At 30.0% G+C, this 20,447-nt stretch overlaps 1 long non-coding RNA gene across 1 annotated transcript; it reads right to left on the bottom strand.

Annotated features, from left to right (window-relative positions):
* Positions 1-2,886: 2,886 nt before the first annotated feature.
* LOC118761426 lies at positions 2,887-11,046 on the bottom strand. The gene is made up of 2 exons (XR_004997368.1): positions 6,522-11,046; positions 2,887-2,932 (listed from the first exon to the last, which is right to left on the bottom strand). It is a non-coding gene; the product is annotated as an uncharacterized LOC118761426 (long non-coding RNA).
* Between the last annotated feature and the right edge of the window lie 9,401 nt (positions 11,047-20,447).

Raw genomic sequence — 20,447 nt, 5'->3', positions numbered from 1 at the left:
TTATATAGAAAAATTATATACGAAAAAACATATTTATGGTATTTATATTAGAAAAAAAACGTCTCTAATATATAAGTCATATATTTTTATACATTTATGATTCATAAAATATGCACCCATTATATTGTATTACACTATATATATATATATATATAGATAGGTGTGTGTGTGTGTGTGTGTGTGTGTGTGTGTGGTGTGTGTGTGTGTGTGTGTGTGTGTGTTGGAAGATTATACAGTTTTCTAAAATGGTGTATGAAATATTTATATGTGATACAGATTTTGAGTGATGCAAGTTTTGAATTCTTATATTCATAATTAATTTACTTGTTAACTGTAATCCTTAATATGTTTTTTATATGTCCGTGAAATGGGGTATCCATATGTATGTATAACTGTTTGTATTTGTATATCATACATGTTTTTATACGGAAGTCATGCAACATGCAAATATTTATTTATGGTGTGTGTTTGTATACCTTATACGAACACGTATACTAGTATTTTCCTAATGTATGCAAAATGTGTTAGAATTTGTAGGTATAAGATTCTTATGTACGCTATTTTAATTTAATTTATTTTCTTTTTCTTTATTATATATTTTCTGTGATCTGTGTTCCTGTATTGAACATGAAATACGTATATCATTTTGTATACATAAATATATATATCTATACCTACATCTATACATCACAAAAATATAGAAATACAATTTATATTCTATCTTATATTCTATATTTTTTACAAATGCTATATAAATGTTACGTTATTCCTCAGTAAATTCTATATCTATCATATTTTGAAGAAATCACATAAGCACACACACACACACACACACGTATTTACTATAAATATACCGTACACATAAAACATAATTTATTTTTACATATGTATACATGTATATAATCATACATACACTTTAAGTTATCAAATATTGAAATATATGAATTTCCGTATTCAGTCACAAGACCTGAGAAGCTGTTAATCGATACCATGTACACCAGTACACATCTGGTAACTTAGTTCTCTCATCCGGAAATTACCTCGGTGGATATTTAAGTCGAATTTTACCAAGCCATTTGCCAGTGCATCTCTTTCACTGGTTTTCTTCATTTTGGCACAATGCTACCAATTTAGACGAGATGAATTTAGTTAATATTATTTAACCTAGTACTTTTCTGGTTCTGCAGTTTATCGAATACGAAAAGCCGAAAGGTGAAGATATTCCTGTAGGATTTGTACCTGTTAGGCAAATTACCTAATCAATTAATGCAAATCATTTTCTAGGATGCTCTAAAAATTCTTCCACTTATCAAATAAAATTAATATTACCATTTTATAATTTATATACATTATTCTAACCCATGCTAAGATAACAGGCGAATATTTTGTTGTATTTATCACACACATATAAATACATATGCTAGATTAATTTATTTATATAAGAAGCGTATATATAAATTATCTATTTGAGCACACGCACGGACGTGCACACAAATATATTTATTTACATATAGTTTTCTGGTATATATCAAATTAATAAACAACCATTATCAAAAACGAGAGAAAAATTGTCTTAATAATGGCTCGGTACAAAGCCATTATTGCTTAATTGCCCTAGCACTACTAGTGAAGGCCCGAAGTGCACCGGACAGCTGGCAGTACTAAATTGTGGCCAGCATACACGTATACTGTAATCCGTGGCTTGTGCAGACAAGAGCTAGACTGGTACCGGGATGTTACACTTTAAAAGTCTTTGGAGGTGGGAGGTCCGATGAGGGTTAGTTATTGTAGGTGCATAATAATAAGAATCTCATTTGACTTCAGATGAGATGGAATATGTATTGTTAAAATGGCATTTCAATATTTGTGCATGTATACATAAGAACATACAATGTATGCATATGTGTGTGTGTGTGTGTGTGTCTGTGAGTATGTCTGACTGTGTCGTATGTGTTAGTATATACAAATATATTTCAAGTATTTATACATAAATATATATATATATATATCCATATATATATATATCATATATATATATTATAAATATATATATATCACATATATATCCTTATATATATATATCATATATATATATATAATATATATATATCACATATATATCCTTATATATATATATATATATCCTTATGCATACATGCATATATATGTATGTATATCCTTATATATATATCCCTTTACATGCATACATATATATGTATATCCTTATATATATATATATATATTTATATATATATTAAGCAACCACGTAAGCAAATAAGTACCTATAATATATATGAATTATATACATATTTAGTATGTACACTAAATAATATAGACTAACATTGGGTGTTTGGTTACGAAATAAATTTTCATATATTATAAATAAGAATATTCAAAATATATATATATATATATATCCAACACCGCTTATACTGTCTATTTGATCGTCTTAAACTCTCGTCTAACCAATGCCGGCATGGAAATTAAGACAGGAAAAAAATATATTACACGTTTGTGCGTGTGTGTGTGTGTGGTGTGTGTGTGTGTGTGTGTGTGTGTGTGTGTGTGTGTGTGTCTTCATCTCATTCAATCTTTTCTTCTCAGAGGTATATTAATATATTTTGTACTTGCAATTGATTCGATATGTTCTATGCTTTCACTTATATATAATTGTTACATTTTAATTTTTGCGATAGTGCACTCTTTATAATTATTCTGTTATATGTGTCTTTATGTACATACACGCACAAATGTATTTACATAGATATATATATAGACATATATATATGTCTATATATATATGTGCATACATACATATATATATGTCTATATATATATGTGCATACATACATATATATATGTCTATATATATATGTGCATACATACATATATATATATATATATATATATATATATATATATATATATATATCTACACATGTATATGCATACATATGAATATATATATATATATATATACATGTATATGCATGTCTGTATATATAAACATACATGAATATGCATACAGATAAGTATATGAATATATATATATATATACATTAAAATGTGAGTGTGCGCGCAAATATATATACTTATATATATATATATTGCATATTCGCTTACACACCATTAGTCCTCTGGCTCTATATTAGTGGATGAGAACTGGACCTAACTGAATATAATTCGATTTATCTGAGAGTACATGACCACAACAATGGGCCCCAAACTCAACACCAATGTAACGAAGGGTAATGCTCACTCTGCCACAGTTTACTTCTTTTCAGGTGGATGTACTATAATAACATACAATGAATACATTTCCTCAATATTATCACAACGTGCCACTTCGTCCTACCCGTAACCTAGCACCCTTGCACTAAACACCCTATCCACTAGAACACGCGTCTGTACTCACACTATTACGTTTCACTCAATTTTTTTGGTGACCACTTTGCAATCAGTAATTAGAATGAGAGGATCTAAAATTTCAAATTCCTCTCTTATATACACACAACTAATCTTCGTTGCTTAATTATCAATCATTAAAGCATAAATAAATATCAATAGTATATTTTTCGCAGTTTAATTTACGAAGATATATATGTATATTTCGTCTACATTGTTTTAACGCTAAAATACAGTGAATCATTTCTAAAATGAATATATTAAAAGTTACTATAAATATTCATTCATATATAACTTTATAAGTTCCATTGAAAACAAATATATACCGATAGTTAGTGTCTTACATTATTTTATATCTAAGTTCTAAAAAGATAGAATCAGTCTTGTATTCTCCAACGTAGTGAAGGTAATCAAAATGGATGTTAATGAGAATTACTAGTAGTTCGCGCTTTTGGATTTTGTTTTGTTTTAAGTACAGGAAACCTTGTCTGTCCTAAGTAGCATAGCCAATATACACAACGATAAAATTGGGAGAGGAGGTAATTATTCTAGTAATTGTAGAGTACTCAACAACCCTGGGATTTTTAGTCTTATTTCCTTAACGCAGAAACATCAAAGTAAAGTAACACGGCTTTCTATAATAATAATAATAATAATAATAATAATAAATTAAAGTTTTAACCATTTTGTAGTTTTTGTCTTTTACATAATTAAAATCTGTTATGTTTGAAGTGTCTATGGTGTGTATATGCGTCTTATGATTAGTGTATGTGTATATATATATACACACACACGTGCATGATTATTATTATTCCTTGCATGGTCGTCTTAGACCGGAGTAATCTGAGAGAAGCTAACATCACATCTCTTTCTCATTCTTAAGATTTCACACCTGTACCAAGTGCATATGTTGTAGTTTATCTTAGAATGAAATAAGCAAACTTTCAATAACAAATTGTTTACTAACAAACAACGAAGAACAAAACACATTGAGAAAAGTAAAATAAAAATCCATCAAATTTCAACTTATTTAAAACATTTACTAAAAACAGGGAAAAAAATCAATGTGAGATGTGTTACAAGGTTGGTTTTACAATTTGATATAATACAATATAAACATGAGAGAAAAAAAATAGTTTGAATAACAAATGTACGAACTCAATATCATAAACTGTGAAAATAGTTTAAATTTTTTTTATCCTTTGTTATTTTTTCTTTTGTTTTGTTTTGGCTTTTATATTACTTTTTCATTCAATCAATATTTTTTTTTAGTTTAAGGTCCAAGTTCTTTTTTTTAAAAAAAGGTGAGATAGGTAAAAATGTTGGCAGAATTATATATATATATATATGTATATATAATATATATATATATATATATATATATATATAATATATATATATATAGCAAACCCATCGCATCAGAGAAAGTAGCTCACCTAAGTTAGTTGCTGTGGGAGAAGGAAAATATCCATAGCCGAGAGAAATAATTTTCGGTTCGGTGAAATAAAAATTTCGCGCAGATCCTTTCATATGGAGAAGTTAATGCAATGCCTTGTCGTGTTGATGGATTTTGTTTCCGTAAATATAACTCCAAGCATATCTGAAGAACTTTGGGTCTTTTGTTGTTTTGGATTGTACTTTTTTATATTTTTATTATCATATATATATATATATATTTATATATATATATAATTTTTTTTTTTTGAAGTCGTTGAAAAGATCTACAGGGGGAAAATAATTGATTGTTATCAATTCTGAAATAAGATGTTTAGGAAAAATTATTAACAGAAAAATATATTTATAAATATATATATTTTCTTCTTTTTAGCGTGGATAATTCTAAGTAAATTGATGGAAAAATGATTCATCAGAGAACAGGTTATATTATAATTTATTCTGCAAAAATTTCAAAAAAAAAAAAAAGAAAAAGAAAATTGTGTTTACAATTTAGTAAAATGCAGTCATTGAGAAAATGTTAAACGATTTGATGTGTAAATAAGAGAAACAAATGAATGTAAATGAGAAGAATTTTGTAAAGAAATGTGGATAGGCAACATTTTGAACAGGAAATGAAACTGTGGAAATATCAAAATTTAGTTCACAAAAAATTCTGAATGAATTTGGGTTGGCGGAAACTGGATCCAGTCCGATGGACTATACCTTTACTTTGAACGGTCAGCCTTATCGCCTACGTTTATGAGGCTGATTTTGCATTAGAATTAGTACATTTGTCTAATTCAATGAGCAAGTAGGACAATGGTTTTCAACTGAATCATCGTCGAAACTGAAGAAGATCCGATCCCCCCCTTTTTTTTTCTTCTGAGTATGTCTCTCAAAATGGAAAATATTAACATTGTAACAACAAATTTTAAGGAAAGTGTGTTTAAATGCCTTTTAATTAATAATTAGAAATATCCACGTTAAAAAGAAAAAAAGTAACTTCTCAAGTGTAAGTTAATGATATACAGTCTTTATAATTTATAATGTCTGTAAGAACAACTTCATTTATTATATAAATCTTTCAGTTGATGATAGAAATAGATAGGAATTCACAATATTATGCTGTATATTATTTTATAATATTAAGAAATTTTGACAGAAATAAAACTGACTAGATTAGTTTAAAATCCCGAACTAAACTTCAAGTTATGAAAACTAAGAACTTCAGTATCAAAAATAGTCTCCTAAGATGAGAAAGTATATAATCAATTAATTAGTTCATTGATTAAAATGTAATGATAAACCTTTATTTTCTATTATATTTTATTTTAATTATCCATTTACGTATCAGTCAACTGAAATATTTATCATTGATTAAGAAGGTAAACAAACACTTAATAACGAACATAGATCAAAGTAGTAGTAGCAATAATAATAATAATAATAATAATAATAATAATAATAATAATAAAACTTAGATCGAATGCAGGATCAACTTCAGTATAAATAAAAAGGGAAAAAATAAGGAACAAGAAGATGGAAGAACAAAAAAATAAATGGAAATTTTATTTAAATGCAACCATTTCAGTGCAAGACCATTTAATTTTATTTTATTTTTTGTTATTTATTTTTAAGTGTTATATAGATGTATATATATATCTAGATCATATATATACATATATATATATATATATATATTTCCATGCTGAAATATTTAAGACATACTTTTATTTAATTTTTATTTATTTTAGTCCTTCTACCCAGATGTGTCAGACTTACTGGAGATTATATATTTTTTATTTTTTTGTTAAGGATTAGAGACAGGTGATAAAAAAAAAACACACATTATATGAAATTTGAACTTAGACACCCGGGGAATAGAGATATAACTAATTTTTGTGTCATCACTGACCACGTTTTTAAAAGATGCTTTACGCGGTTTTTAATGCTAAATATGAAAATAGCAATGTGCGTGTACCATGGGGGAAATTTGAATTCTATTCGATACGTACATACTTCTACATTTTAAAGAAAGATGTACTTAGAAGTAGACGTAATTCTTTCCTCTAAATATTTTGATATTATTTCTTTAAAACGCCCATGGAAATATATCTGTGTAGAAAGTAAGGAATATACCTTACACAAACATAAATGCGCTCAATGTATATTTTTAACGGGAATATACCAGTAAGCGGGTTAGAATTTCTTTCACTTCGGCAAAATATCTTCTTAGAATGACACTTTACTCACTATAATAAAGCGTAAGGGACAGAAAAAGTTGAATCCCAAATAAAGTAATTATGTACTACAAAATTTGATTTTGTTTCCCTTTCGTTCTGAGTTCAAAAATCCACCATAGCCGATATTGCCTTTCAACTTTGAGTGAAAGCAGGCGTGGAGTATTAAGAGTAATATCGTCTGTACTCCTTCTTTAAAATGTCTAGCATTGTGTGTGATACCACTATTACATAAATAGTTTATATTTTAACGCATTCATTAAAATGATACGCATGAACATTTAACTTCTTTTTGTCCCATCCTCCAAATACACGTTCCCCGATTATGTCAGAATAGTTAGACAGTCGACAAAGTGCCTTGCGTTATTTCTGCTGGCTCTTTACTCTCTTGGTTCAAATCCCGCCGAGATCTATTGTGTTTCTAATCCTTCAGGCGTTGATGAAAGTACGCGTTAAGTTCTCACTGGGGCCGATGTAATCGATTAGCACTCTCCTCCAAATTTCAGACATTATGCCTTAATTAGAAATATTTTACGGAACGATTTCATGAAGAAGAAAAATTAACCTTCTGTTTCAGAATATTTAGTTTAATGTGAATTTATAATTTTGAATTTCTATTCGCAACGAAGAAGAAATATGCCATCAACAGGCGTCATAGCCTCATTTGTCAGTGCACCACATGGTACCCTTATTGTGCCTAATCCTCCTGTTCCTGCATTAACCACTATGCGTATTCTTACGTCTCATATACTTCGATCCTCTGGTATATTCCCCCTGCTCATATCAATCCTGTGGGTGTTGAACTGCAACAGTTTAAAGAGAACAATTACGACATCAGTCTCACCAGTGTCGAAGAGCCTGAAGAGATCACTGGCTCGCCCATTCCTTCAGTCTTAGCAACTTAAAAAAAAATCGCTCTGTTTATGTTACGATTCTTTTGAATGAACCATCTCATAACATTTGGGAAATGCTATTGGTTAGCGAATTTCCTAGTCTACAATTAGAAACAGTTGAGATCAAAGAAACCCGCTAAAACTGCTTTTTGCTTATTCGCTGACATACAACTCATACAAATTTCTACTAAAATTCACTTACGTCAAAACCTACCAAAACATTTTTTCTCTTTTTAAAGACTAATCTGTTATCCAAAGCTTTGGCTGTTATTTGGTTAAATAACCTTAATCTAATCAGGTAATTTCGAATGCAATGCTTAGGAGGTAACCGTTTCGTTTTCGAAGGGGAATTCTCCTAAAAAAAAAAAAAAAAAAAAAAACAGAACTCCCTTTTCTCCAGGGAAAAACCTACTTGATTTTATTTTACAAACCATTACCAATATTTCAGATTACTTATTTTCTTAGAATAATTCTCTGCTAGGATTTACTTCGATGTTTATTTTATGCAAGAAATTCTTCAGATAAAAGCGAATATAATTTTCTTTAGTGCACTAATTTCCCCAACTTATGCGATATTGATGAATATTGTTAATTACTTCTTGGTTGAATCTAGAAAATTATGTTGAAAATAATTACTAAGACCGGACTTATTTGAATATGATAAATGTCATAACATCTTAACTAAGGCATAATAGAATGATCAACATTATTACGTTGTTAAAGCGATAAAATTAATTAATTCTAACGAAGGCACAAGACCAGAATTTTAAGAGAATTATATAACCGACAATATTAAACTAAGTACGTAACTGGCACATTATTTTATCGACTCCAGGATGATTAAAAGCTAAGATAGACCTCGGTGGGATTTGAAATTACGATGCAAAGAACCTAAACATGTACCGCAAATAATGTCCCAACCTAAATGAAAAATATAGTTTTGAGTCAGTATAAAAGGTAGCATGCCATATATTATATATATGCATGTAAAAAATAAATGATGTTAACAATTATGTATTACCATATGGGATATATGGTGAATTATGCATTATCGCATGAGATATTCGATCGAAATGCAGTGGATTCAAACATAGACAGGGTTTACGGATTTGGTGAACCGGAAGTTAAAGTCTTTATGAAGTCTGTGCACGCTGCTACACTAATATAAATTATTTATATTGTTTAGCATATATTTTACATAATAACAATGCTGGGTTTTTTTAATTGACGCAATCCTACATAGGTATTTAAAGAGGAAGTGAATTGATGTATGGATCAAACTGTACCAAATTTTATCGAACTGGAAAGGAGTAATTTCAAGGAAGCCCTTAACTAAATTCAAGCAAATAATATTAAGAGGATGAGATATTAATACCACCTTTCTGGATATCAATATTAAAAAATTTATTTCACCTAGGCTTATAACTGACATAAATATAGATAAACTCGTATTATAGCAGAAACCTATTTTTAATCAAATCGTTAGATATATATTAAAAAATTGTTGAACCTAAGAAATTTTCAGCTGAAAAGATTGAAGCTCCGAATATCAAAACATCTCATTTATTGGTTTATTGAAAGAGATAAGTCTCAATTCAAAGGATGCGGGCCCCCATGAAAGCATGAAACCTTTAACCTAAATTCTGTTGAAGGTTTTACAAATTTAAAAGTTCTCAAATCTGGAGAACTATAATTTTTTTTCACCACTCTGCTTCCCATATATATTTATATATATATATATATACTGTGAGGAGTGAGTGATTAAATTAAAGCTTATTGCTTTTCTTAGAGCAGAGTGCACACATACAACTTGAACTTACAATTCACCAATCTATGATTGTAAAATGGTCCCAAAACAGCTGCATTACACAGTCATTAAACATGTTAGAAACTGCAGCCAAGTGATCTCTTGACCACATAAAACGAAGGGCGGGATTCGATAACGTGGTTCTAGATTGTCATCTTGGAGCGCTCTTCATCAAAAGTTCTCTCAAACAGATGAACACACTGAAAAGGATTAAACATGAGTGTGTTAGTATAGTAGTATTAAGTCGTATACACTTGTAATTTCCTAATCTCAGGACAATTTTTTTTCTTGGAATCCCCGGGTGTTAAAATGAAAAGTAATCGTATTGAGATGGGGTTCAATCTCTCCAACACAACACAACACACTGAAGATGTTAATGAAAATCGCCAAGTCAACTGCGCCTATTTAATTCTGCATGGTCATTTTTACAGATGAACACTAAACAATCATTATTTTTAAAAGAGGGTGAGATAAAAAGACTTTAATGTTCATGCTTTCATTCAAGGAAGTTGAATTTTAAAAAAATAAAGGAGAAAAGAAATTGTTCCAACGGGAGAGCGAAACCGGATTGCAGATTTTGTATATTGAGATGTTGCCAGTAATATGCTATGGCAATTAGCTCAATACTAACCTAGCAATAGGATTTGGTTTCTTTTTGACTGGGCACACAAGGCCCAAGTATTGTATACACAGAAGGGGGGAATCATGGACACGGCTTTGTCCATGGTTCCCCTCCTCATACGCCAAAGAAAAGGAAAAATGTAATGTTTTAAATGAAGTGACGCAGCTTCTACGTGGAATTGAAACCGTTTGGCATCTGGGCTTGCCGAGACCTTCATTACCTTGCGATTGGTGAACAGCACACGTCACTACTTTAGCAGTTATATCTCACAGTGATAAGGATACATTAACAATCAGAACGAGGAGTATAGGATGATTTTTAAAAAAAATAATGGTTTTATATACAAGTACAATGAGGTGTTTAGGTGTGCATATATCTTAGACATTGGATTGAACCGAATATACATGCCAGCTACCCAAATTGTTAACTGATACATAATGTATGTGTCAACATATTACAAATTATCAAAAGGTCAAAGATACCCAGGGTGGAATTTGAACCCAATGTAGAACGGCCCGTACTACATATTTTGAAAAGTGTTGTGACCATTTTGGCTTTTTTGTCACTGTACCCTCAGTATTAAGTTTGTTTTAAAAATGATAGAAGTATAAAGGTTTGCTGCCTTAATAATACTATAGAACGCGAAATTAAATATATATATATATATATATATATAAACAGAGTCTGTAATTACATATATATAAATATATATATTTATATAAACGGAGTCTGTAATTATATATATATATATATATATATATATATATAAACGAAGTCTGTAATATATTGACAAAATAGGAGATATAGACAGTTGAATGAAACTATTTCTGCACCAAAATCTATTTAACTCTAGTGATATAATATGAAATAAAAAGAATGCAAAGAACTTACACACAGAGGCGTTTAGTATTTTAAATATCAAACCCGTATTCATGTTTTTGTATATTTTCCCTAAGCTAAAAGTTGTATATGATATAGTGAGATCTACAGTTGCATATATACATATATATCCTTTTATTTGTTTGTCATTTGACTGTGGCCATGCTGGAGCACCGCCTTAGCATGTTGGCAAAGACGAACATACAAATATATATGTGTATACACCCACAAATAGCATATATACCTCGAGTGTGTGTATATATATATATATATATATATAATATATATATATATATATATATATGTATGTATATACACTTGATGTATGTATACACACATATCTATAAACATCTGATTTTGTAAATACTTTAACATATATTAGAACCCTCACACGTACATACACGCATTTAGTACACACACACACAGATGTAAAAAAAAATCTTATCTAGCACCAAAACCCTCCCAGAAATGGTGGGCATCGGAAATGTATGAATGAATGTATTTCAGAATTTCAAGAAAATGTATCTTACAAAATACTAATTTTCACGCTGACACCCTTTTCATTTTTTTGGGGGAGATTTCTGTAAAATTTTTCAGACGGCCATTGTACTAAAAACCATGCGGGGACCTCAAATCCACAGTACCCTATCAAAACTGATCTACAATATATATATATATATATATATGTATGTGTGTGGTTCTTGAACAAGAATGTTGTTGACAGTTGCCCTTATGTTTCGGTCTGCTAAGAGAGGCATGGGATTAATATAAAATTGTTTTTATGGTAACTGAACATAAAAACAAATAAAATAATATATATATATATATATATATATATATATATATAGGCAAACATACATTCATGCAACTTATCTTACCCTGATTGATCATTTGGTGCAAGTGTCTAACAATTTTGAATTGGTACTTAAGAAACACTAGTTTAATTATCTGAAATAGATAAGCTGATGGATAGGAGGACACTAATCTATCACATATTATTACCCTAGCCTGGTACGTATTTGTAGACAATCTCAGATAATAAATATGTGATGTGTTGTAAAACCTGGCAGTATATTTGAATTAATCTCTGAATTCAAATTTAAGCAGTACACTATCAAAGAACTATTTCTCTTTTACTTTTGACAAATATTATGAGCAAGTTTTCTGATTAAAATATGGTTTGGTATTTTGTCCCAGGTGAATTCAGTCTTTGAGCTTAATTCATACGATTTTGCAGCACAGATTTTTCAGAAATTTTGATATTGCGTACTATATTTTCCAAAGTGTATTTTCCTGTTTGAAGACGGTCGGGGTGATTTAGTTGCTATTTCTAGCAAAATGTGAGCAATAACCTCAAGAATATTTTGCAGGATTAATGTTTGTTTAAGGGCGAAATTTATTAGGCTCAAGTCTCTTGAATCTCCCCTCCTTATGTATGAGGTTTCATGTTTGGGTATAAAGAAGACAAACACAGAGAAAAAAAAGTTAACAGAATAGTCTTTTTTTTTAATGGAATGTATGAAATTTCTTTGTTTTTTTTATTATTGTTACTATGATTCAGGGTATCAGGAGTTTTGTGATGTATATGTCTATGTATATATTTTATATTTTTTAACTGCTTTAATCAGATTTGTGTTTCAAGTCCCACCGTAAGCATCAAACTACTGTCTCGTCTACACCGATTTTTCTTTCTCCCAATCCCTGCAAAAGAAGCATAAAAAAGCTTAGGAAGTGAAAGGAGAAGGATGGTGTGAGAGAGAACGCGAGTTGTTTAAGAGAGTTAGTTATAAGTAAGGACAGGTGTTTGTTAAAGCCCAAGTAGCACATTAGCCGTATAAACACATCCATATGTATGTGTGTGTATATATGCGTGCGTCTCTCTCTTTCTACACACACACGTGTGTATGTACATACACAAATTTACATATGTCTATATAACGATACAAGCGGGGATGCACTTTTAAGAACTATTCTCCATAGTCGTTTCATTTAGATAACAGACGAAACGATTCCACAAACTAATAAAATATTCCTTGAAATTAATTTTAATACGTTCTAAATTTTTTATGTAATGATTGACATTATAAAAGATATCGTTTAATATTATATATTTTCAACCAAATTATAAAAACGATATTCAACTGAAATAAACTTATAAACAGAATGTATCTTAATCTAGTCTATTTGTAAAGTGTGTGTGTGTGTGTGTGTGTGTGTAGATAAACTCATATACACAAACAATAGCCTTTTTAAATAATTATTCAATAAACTACAAAACTATATGTGTTCCTTATTTTTCCGTTTGGTTATTAGATGTATTATATGGATATGAACAGTCGCAATAGTTATATTATTGAGACCAGAATGGTGAAAGGTTATTAACAGATCTTGTCGGGTTTTGAACCATGAACAGAAATAGTCGTAAAATGCAACAACATATTTGTCCGATGTTCTACCGACTCTTTCAATTTAACTTTCATATTAATGTATTTAACGGTGTGGTCTATAACTTAATATAAATCTCGAAGATAATACTCACTCACACACATATACACACCTAGATGACTAATTAACTAATAATACACTAAAAGTGAAGAAGAGCGAGAAAATGAGAGAGAGAGAGGGCAATAAAGATGTACTACAGTTCTCTTGTAGTGTTTGCTTCTGTTTATAAAAGCACTTAGGAGGAGGAGGATAAGAAGCCAGTTCTAGAAGCATTTGTTAACCAATTAGCTACTTACGAACACATACAACAACATCGAGAGGCTAACGGAAGAAAAGCCGCTCAGATTTTGGTTTAAGAAAACTCTTATGTTGATATAGAGCACGACAACTTAACTCATTAGTGTTTAGCAACTACTGTGAATTTTTGAAGTATACATCTACTTTTGTTTTCCTTTTTATTTTTTAACTTTAAAGTTACTGAACTATCGGTTCGAGAATATATCTATTTATAGTCTATGCTACATGTTCCCGCATGAAATTTGCTCGTATGTATGATAGTGTGTGTTTATAATATGTGTATGTGTGGGTGTGTTGACAAGAGTTTATAAACTTTCGTGAGTATGGGGAAGAATTTTCTTTTTTGTCTTTGAAATGGATTTTGAAGCGCATATAATGCTATAAGAACATGTAAATATTAGGCTGAAAAAACCTTTATGACAGAAACCAAACCAAAACAAAAGACGAGTGCTGGCCGTGGGATATGAACCCATACCTATTAATGTGACAACCGTTCAACTATTGTATATATTTTTCTATCTAATTTTTAAAATACACCACTGCTTGAGCTTCTATTTCTATGAAATTTACCTTAATCTAAGTTGTAATTATTTTTTAATTAAACATTTCATAAGTAAAAAAATATGTAAATATATTAAAACAAGAAGAATCAGTGAGGTAAATGTAGAATTTGAGTTTTTAAACAGAGCAAAGAACCATCTCGTGTACTGAATTTTAAAAAAATACAAGAAATCTAATCATACTAATATTATAATTCAATATTTTCTGAGACAATCAATGAGATACCTATTTTTAAGTGTAGGTGAAATACGTAAAATATTAAAATTCCTGCCGATATAATAAAAGATTAAGCTATGTATGAAGAATGCTTTTCCCGCCTTTATTACTAATCTTAATCTATATATGGGATAATTTCTTGTGGTAAATTTTAGAAATATGTAATGTATACTAGTTTTATAAGGGAACTTTTCGCACAATATATATAAGTTTTTCCATACGGATAGAAACTATATATTTTATTGAAATAGTGATTTTGTAAGAGTCGGTTTATAAATAAACCGCTCATTGAGAGTAATAATGTTATCACCATGGAATAATAATTCTTTACTAAAGAAAAAAAAATAAGACATGGTGTTTATACCTATCGCAACAGTATTGTTAAAATACGTGATGTATATCGACCTTTTTAGGTTAGTTTTCAAGTTTTACTCGGTTGCAGTTGAGGAGATAAGAACACTAATCCGTATGGAGAAAATAAATGTTGAGGCCACATTTAATGAAGAAGGACCTAGCTAAAGAGGGTGATAGATGGGTGTTTTTCAACAAAGCAGAGATATGCAAAGCAACCCGCGCAATCCCAGCTTCACTCATTGCTAAAATATATATTTTTTTTCTTTTGCTGTGGATTAGAACTTCCAATAAACTATTTTTGTCCCTGTGATGTGGCAAATTGTTCGTAAGTATGATTATAACGGTTATGTCTCTTTCCGATTTGTTTTTCGTAAACATTACGCTTGAGAGCACAAAATATTTTTTTTTAATAAAATTTAAACAAAAAAAAAAAAAACAAATTAAACAAAAATGCCTCACACAATTTCGTTAAAATTAAAGCTAAGAATATAACATTAACATCCCAATTTGAATATATAGATATACAATAGGTATAAAACTAGTCTGAACAAGTCGTGAGATATAAGTACTAATAAAAGTTTTCAAAGTTCAGATGTAAGTTTTCACAATAAAATTGTCATCTACCCTACTAAATTAAAGTTTAGATTTATCAGACAAAGCATTGGAGGCAGCCGAATAAAGATACACGCAGTAAATTACTGGTACATCTTTCACCTAGTTGGTAATGAGGTAAAGAAAGGAAAAGCCAAGTAGCCGCGGTATCGATAAGGTCTATTTATAACGGTTTTTTTCTTTTTTAAAAACCAGTTAATTATTAATCCCACGAACCAAACACATTTTACAATAACCGGTTAAAACCACTTTCTAGAAACAGAAGCCAAATTTTCCTCAAATCACACCCTTGCATCTAAATTATAATAAATTGGATAATGATGTCCAGCTAAGATGTAATGTGCACGTTTTCGAGCAGGGATAGATCTACCTGTTCGGTCGATAAGGCTACACTGGGGCTAACGAACATAACATAGTAAGTCGACTGAAAGGTAGCTGTAGCAATGGAAAAGGATGTGTGGTCTTTGTTGCTTTATGTAGTAAGCATTTGTGATAAATAGGTATTGTGCCCAATACGGGTAAATTAATGATGCCCTATGAAATGTCCCTATGCAATAGCATTAAAAAAGAAAGAAATATCTAAGTAAAACATAAAATGTGGGTTTAACTTGATGTCATAAGTTCAAATCTAGCCTAGCTAGAATAAATATTTAAAAAAAATATTTGGTTTAGAAATTTTCTGTTTCATATTAACTTCTCTGAATTGTACGAATAATTGGTTCTTATTTATTTGTAAGATAGTAGTAATTTGCTGAGTAAAACGAACGGTTTATTCGACTGTATCGACTTCCAGTTTTCGATTTTTACTGATATTCATCTCATCGATCATGAAAGAATGAGAAAGTCAACCAACCCTGGCGAGGTTCGAATTTAGAACACAAAAAGGTACTATTTTCGATATTACCGATTCTGCTAATTAATTATTGCCTTATAATTGTCATTTCTTAACATATGTACAAACTTATATATTTTAGGGAAAGATGGATACAGAGCACTAAGTTGACTTCACTGTGCATACACTCATGTGTATAAGTCTTACATGAACATAAACATACACGCACATTATAATGCTATATACCTAAAATGTTTATGTATTAAGTATATGAATAGTATCCGTAGAGGTAATGTGTAGTATTCATGACAGTTGAAATTATAAGTGTTTACTTATGAAATGATATTTCGTTTCCTTTACTCAGTATCATAATTAATAACATATCTGATGAGATCGAATATCAGAAAGAAATCATTCTTCCATGAGAAAAGACTGAATAAGTTCAACATATGGTGATTGTTACACTTACACACAAACACTTTTATACATACATGTATAGTAAATTTTCCCTATCGACCCCTGTAGTAATCAATACAAAATAAATTTAAAGTCTTCTGCATTTAAAATATGAATATAGTGTAAATGAAGGAGAGGAGGCTACAGTGCTAGCGGCATAAGTACTACAGTCTGCTATCGCTTTCATCAGCGGCCAAATAGTTGAAAATAAAATATTAATTATAATATATAGATTACATTTTATCTTCAGTAATGAACTGCGAATTTAGTCGGCCATTTTGAAACAAAATCGAATCAACAAAATAATACTAACTTATACGTCACCCCTCCCTTGTTATTCATATATTTCCACGCGCGAAGGGCTCCAATGTTCTAGAGTAGAAGTTTTGTTTTGTCAGCTATAAATTATCTTCAAAATATATCGCATATTTTGTGTGTGCGAGCTTTAATAAATGTATGTCCGCTAGTTACAACGATGAGTTGTTGGATGAACCACCTTTACATTCAACATACATAATTGGCTGAATAATGGTCAGAAAGGAAGCTTGTACATCAACCAGAATTTATATGATGCAACATGGGAGGAGGCTGACCATTTGAATTTAAGGTACACGCCATCCCACAGCTATCAGAATCCCTACTTATTAGCTTTCCCATAAAAATACATGGGCGCAGGCGTGGCCGAGTCGTTAAGAAATTTGCCTTGCAGACATGAGTTCCCAAGAGATGTCCCACAATGCTGCATCATTTGGTGTGTGTACAAGTGTAGGTTTTTTTAAAGTATGTATTGTCATATACACACAAACACATATTTAATATATATGACAGCACCAAGTTTCCTTAAACAAAAGTGGTTAGGGGCACAAAAATGTTACAACAAGGAGGCGGGGAGAATAATAGAATAATAAAGAAAAGTAGGAAATAAATAAAAATATATAATTGAGATCTAATATAAGTGCCAGCATAGGTAGATTATATGCTATGTAGGACTAAATACCAGCTTTCCTGAAATTCGTCCAAGTAATGTGTTACAGTTTTCATGTGCCTTTTCTTATTTAGGAATTACAGATGGAAATATGAGCAGTAAGCAGATGTTTGGTCTTTGTGTTAAAATAAAAAAGATTCACTTCCTTTAATTTTTAGAGCAAATCATAATTTGCATTTAGTGTTTTGTTGATTTTTTGAAGCTGGGGAAACTCCATATTCCCGCATTCTATTTATTTCTGTTTTGTTCATTCTTCGATCGGAAACACTCGATAAAAAGCAAGTACACGCATATACGCAACAACTTCAGTCATATGAATGTATATAGCAAGCAGATAGGTATTCGTAAATGTATCCCCTCTTCCGGCTTTAAAAATAAAAAGAGACTTCCCTCCCCTACAGAGTGAAATGTTTTCAGGTATGCAATAATACAGATAACATCCAGGCCCTTCTCTTTAAGGTGTTAAGAAACCATTATAGTTTCAAATGATTAGGATTTTTATTTAAAAGGATGATCATTTTATATTTACTGCAATGATTTAAGTGAAGTTTTCCTTCTTTTTGATATTATTTTCATTATTTTAAAAAGATCGCATGATAAGTGAGAATCCTACATATTTACAAAATTAAAGATTTGATTTATTTAGAAGAATCAAACAGGTGGATGTATATTTATAATGGATGTTTCTGGGGGAGCGGTGAGGTTTAACAGAAATTACCCAAACACCGAGATACAAATGGTCTTTCTTCAATTTGTTTAATCTTTCTCTTTGGAAAATGGCAAAAATGCAAGGATATATATTCCCCGGTAGTCACTAATCTGTCTCTCATTCAGATAAAACTTCTGAGCTGTAAATACAAATAACCATATCTTGTCATATATATATATATATATATATATATATATATATACATACGGTATTTCTTATACATGATGCACATTATAACATGCATGTATACGCAAAAGTGCATGATCATGTTTAGTTATGGATATGCGCACACTTATATATGTGTGTGTGTCTGTATATATATATATATATATATATATATATATATATATATAGGCATGTTATACATGCAAGCACATGTATTTATGTGTATGCATATATAGATATATGTATATACATACAAGTATATATGTCTTTGCTCACGAACACTATATATATATATATATATATATATGTGTGTGTGTGTGTATGTATGCATATATGAACCCATTCTGCATTTCAAGACCATTCAAATATTAAAAGTGTTTCATTTACTTTTAAACTGTGATATCTGTAATAATAATAATAATATCAATAAAAATAATAATAATAATAATAATATGGAAGCGATTTTTGTGATTTACTTGAGACAAGGTTTTTTTTATTTCTGTTGTATTAAAAAAAAAAAAGAAAATTGTCTAGTTTTAAATAGACAACACCAATCCATAATGTTTAACACTCGTTTGAGACAAGGTGGCGTTTTCTCAGTTGTGCTTTTTAATTGTTTTTTTTCTTTTTCATTTCGTTCTTTTGTTACATTTTGCCTTTTCGAGTCTTGTTTTAAATGGCTACATATATACATTTCATATATATATATATATATATATATATATATACATATACATATATATACTGCTGGTTTATTTGTTTGACAGGAGATCATTTTCTTTCATCAGGGTTCACAATTCATACATTTGTTGGTAAATGTTTTGTTTTGTTTTGTTTTGTTTTGTTTTTTTTTTTTTCCTCCAATTCATTTCAGTTCGTACAGTGACCAAGTCGGTTCATTACGATCGGAGTTTATGTGCGACTTTGGATTTCGAGTTGAGAGAGAGAGAGAGTGAGGAAGAGAAAGTCCTACTTGCTTTAACTCACACTCCACATTATAAATTTTGCCTACTTGCTTTCTTCACAAAATTGCAAATTGCTCTCACCAAGGTTCCTTTACTTTTTGTTTTTCTTGTCCCAGTATCCGTACCTTAACTTATGATGAAATATATAATTGCATTTGATAATTGCTTCCAACATTGGCGCAATGTTAGAACTCAAGCCATTCACTGGATCGTAATAATATTAATTATTACTATTACCATTAATTAAAAATTAATAGTAATGGTGATTTATAAGTTTACACTCTTATATATTGCATTTTAGTTTATCCGGTTATTTTTTCCGTTTTTGATTTGTTTTCATTTTGGCATTATCTGTTTAAACTGACGTTCTTTTGTGTCTTAAAATTCATTTAAAATCATTTAGTTTAAGAATTTAAACAGTGTATAGTCGAACAACACTAACTTTGATATATATAGAGAGAGAATTTTTGATGTTCCTGGCCAAAATAAAACTTCAGTATGCTTGCGCTCTTAATTCTTCGCTACCATTTTACATATGACAGAATATTCGATTGAGAGACACACACA

This window comes from Octopus sinensis, unplaced genomic scaffold (genome assembly GCF_006345805.1).
Source record: "Octopus sinensis unplaced genomic scaffold, ASM634580v1 Contig13441, whole genome shotgun sequence".
NCBI lineage: Eukaryota > Metazoa > Mollusca > Cephalopoda > Octopoda > Octopodidae > Octopus > Octopus sinensis.
This window is presented reverse-complemented; position numbering and strand designations above follow the sequence as displayed.